Below are 4,068 nucleotides of genomic sequence, written 5' to 3' on the forward strand. Positions count from 1 at the left end.
TGCAGAACCCGCCCGGGCCTTATCACAACATCACACCGTATCTCCACATCATCACCACCACCTCATCCTCCAACTCCAATGCATATGAAATGCTCAACAGTAATTAATGCAATGCAATATGTATATAATTCATCGAATCGATAAATCATAAAGTCATGCCAGATACCCAATGTTGTGATATCATACTCAATACGATAAATTCAGTCAATCACTTCCCAAATATAAATGATAACGTAAATCAACAACCAGGAATCAAGTCGACACAATTCAACTATGACGATAATAGGACAAGTGTATTTCCCTACCTCAAGTGCCAGCAAATCCAATTAAGCAGTTAAGCAGTCCAGAAATAAAGCAATGAATTTGATTATCGATCCTTCACGAATCCGTCACCTAAACAATTATAATATTTATAATTATTAACTACTAAATATAGAAATCTCCCAAAGTGGAAACTTTCCCGATATAGTAACTTTTCTCTTTTAACAAACCCGACTCAAAGACCCGTCTTTAATTAATTAGTCATTATTAATTATTATTTTATTTTAAATAACTCGAAACTCAAACCAAAACGATAATTAGAGGTTTAAACGAATTATGTGATGAAACGAATCAACACTTGAACAACTCAAACAATCCCGACTCAAATTATATTAAATAACTCGGGAATTAACTTAACTCAATTATTTAATGACACGGGAATTATATTAATTAATTAAGAATGCGACCCATTAATGAAATATAATGATTAAACTATGAAAACCCGTTTCAAACACTAAAACAACCCGTTAACAACATCACCCCCTTCCCACGCGCTCACCAGCCACCACGCGCCACCACAGGCCGTGACCCACCACCCGATCCCCCACACCGACCCAACCACCCAGGACCACCCCTACGAGGGTCGACTCCCGCCGGCGAGGTGAACCACGGCCGTCATTTGGCCTGGTTCACCGCCAAACCTCACCAAACGCCCGCGTTTCTCCTCCTGCAACCACCGCAACTATTACCTAGACTCTGCCAAACAACCACCGCCCCACTCGCCGTCAACCCACGAACACCGACCACTTAGCACCACCGTTTCGACCTCCCCCTAGTCCACGGTGGTGCCACCAAAACCCCCGTCTAAACTCCCCGGAAACCGCATCCGAAACCCATGTGTACCCCCTGTCAAAGTCGCCTTTCACGGCCACCATCACCACCAAGAACCACCCTAACCACCACCCCTGACCTCGTCACTAACCACCCTTTCCCCATACCCCGTCAACAACCAAAAACCCGACATCAATTCGAAAAACAGAGAATAAAGGTTGTACTCTTACCTTTCCGTCACCACCACTGCCACCATAGCCACCCTAGGTCGTCGACAAACACTCTAAGCTCCTCCCTGCTGCGTCGTTACTGCCCACGCTCTCTCTCTCTCTCTCGAATTGCGTGAGGCTTGAGATTGGATCTGGAAAAAGGAGGGAGGCGTGAGGGAGGCGGGTTGAGGGAATGATTAGAGTAGTGATTAGGTTAATTAGGTTTAGGGTTATGGTTAATGGGCTTAGGGTTAAATGGGCTGAACAGATAATGGGCCAGCTCAAATGGTTAGCTCACATTTCGAATCCTATATAAACCCGTCTCAATTAACTTGTATCGATACAACGCGAGTTAAATAAAATAACTTAACATAATTATCGACCCAACAATCTACCCGACTTAATTAGGGATATAAAATGTATAATAAATAATATTTAATAATAATATCCATTTAATTAATTATATAAAAATACGGGGTATTACAAATATTGTGTTGGATATATTAGTGGAAAACATGATGATTACAAAATAGCTAGCCATGCAAAACCTATTGTTCTTGTGAAGGCAACCATGAGCATGCATTGGCTCTTTTGTTCCTCCTCTCCCACCCGGTTTTGGGAAGAAAACCCTTGTGGTTTTTCTTCTTATTTTTGCCCAATATTCACTAAGATAGAGACTAGTGATTATTATTCATTCATCCCATCTAAAAACAAGGGTTTTAGAAAGAGAAAATTTCCTCCATCATTCCTCTCTCTCAACCGGTTTTGGGAGAGATACCAAATAATTTTTGGGTCAATTTTTCTTACAAAATTAATATTATCTAGTATACATTATATTAATTTTATTAAGAGTGTGTCTTGGGTATTAATCCTTGGGAGAGATCCTATACTTGGGTCTTTGTTCATCCATAAAGGAAAGTACAAGAACAAGAGAGAAGGAGATCTCTCTTGTGCCCATATAAACCGAATTTCCAATGTAAGAATGAATGTTTCTTCCTTATTTTGTTTATAAGTTTGCATGCATAAGATCATTTATTAATTTTATGAGTAAATTAACAAAAACATATATGAATATGTTAGTATATAGATCTACTTTTCCTTCAGTTTCATCATTCTCGTCAACCGTGTCAACAGTTTTAGCATGGTCGGCATTTTTTCGTATATCATTAGCCTTTTTGACACAATTGATTTGAATGTGACCCGTATGACCACAGTAATTGCAAATCAGGTATTCGGGAAGATCAAAGATACTTCCTTTTCTCGAAATCAAAATCCGAAGGTGTTGATTTGCATTTAGAGTGATCTCTACGGCTGTAGAACTCATGTCCTAACCCCATCTTCATATTATTGTCAGATTGCTCGGTTAGGAAGTTTAGGACTTTTGTGCTACCTTCCCACTTATCATGGACCTTTCTAGCATGTAGAAGTAGGTCTTTTAGGGTTTTAATTTCCTCTTGACATTTCGTGTGATCTACATCATTATCCTTTTTAAAGTTATCACGAAAGTCTTGGAATCGTTTGTTAAGAAGGAACACAACATTGGAGTGTTGTTTCTTAACATTGATCATGTCGGTCTTAGATTCCTTTAATTGCTTTGAAAGGGAATCTATTGATCTAAAATACTCAAGAGGGGGTTTGAATTGAGGATTTAAAACTTTTTAAAGCTTTTTCGATTATGCATCTGTAATTGATTATTTAAAGTTTATTGATTAAACTTTAACCAATCAACTAATGAATGTAAAACGAAATATGCAAATGAACGAACGAACGAGGAGACACACGGTTTTTGAAGTAGGTCAGTTTCACAAGTCGAAACCTACGTCCACTATTCTCGATTAATAAATTTAGTACCTTTCTACGGATTACAAATTTACTAACCCAACTCGTACAACTAACTCTAGCTGTAACTCAATGAGTACCGTTAAATACTCGAGTGACTAACTTACGCTAATAAGAAAGCACTAATGATTCTTGCAAAGGTTCACGTTAATGAACAAGTAAGAAATCAACTAAGCACTATTATCTTATAACGATAACAATAACAATAAGAACGAGTATACGAGTTTATAACACACGACCTTTCAAAAATAACAAATCGGTTTTTCTGCTTGAAAACACACGGTTTGCTTTGTAAAATTAAAATCAATTTTTATGCTTAAAGGTCTCTACTTTAGATGTTGTAAAGAGTAAAGTATTTATAGGAAGGAGAGAGTAGGGCAACTCGGTCTACAAGAACCCTAATTGGCTGAATAAAAGAGATATGTTAACAAAACATATCTTCTATTATCTTTTTCCTAAAAAGCCTTAAAAGATAATAAAGAATATTCCAAAAGATAGAATATAATCTATTCAAATATTATCTTTACTATAAATTCTAAGATATGATAAGATTTCCTAAAACAAGAATATCTTTTATCATAAACAAATATATTAAGTAAGATATATAAGATATGTAAAGATATTATTATAGAATAAAATCTTTACCAAATATACCCTAGGTAACACGAGATGTCACGGCTCATAAGCCTCGTGACTCGTGTAAACCCTAGCTCAATATATGGTTTAGAATTTAGGTTTTAAGTGAGGTTTTGTTGAAACCCTAATTAGTAGCAAGGTCCAACTCATAAGTTGGTCCAAAACAACTACTAGTCAACGTTCAACATAAAACCGAACTCCGCACTAAACCGGGCTTAGTTAAATAAATACTTTTATTAAAACATTTAAAATAAACTTTAAACAATTTTCAAAACAATTTTGAAACACTATA

This window comes from Silene latifolia, chromosome 9 (genome assembly GCF_048544455.1).
Source record: "Silene latifolia isolate original U9 population chromosome 9, ASM4854445v1, whole genome shotgun sequence".
Taxonomy (NCBI): Eukaryota; Viridiplantae; Streptophyta; class Magnoliopsida; order Caryophyllales; family Caryophyllaceae; genus Silene; species Silene latifolia.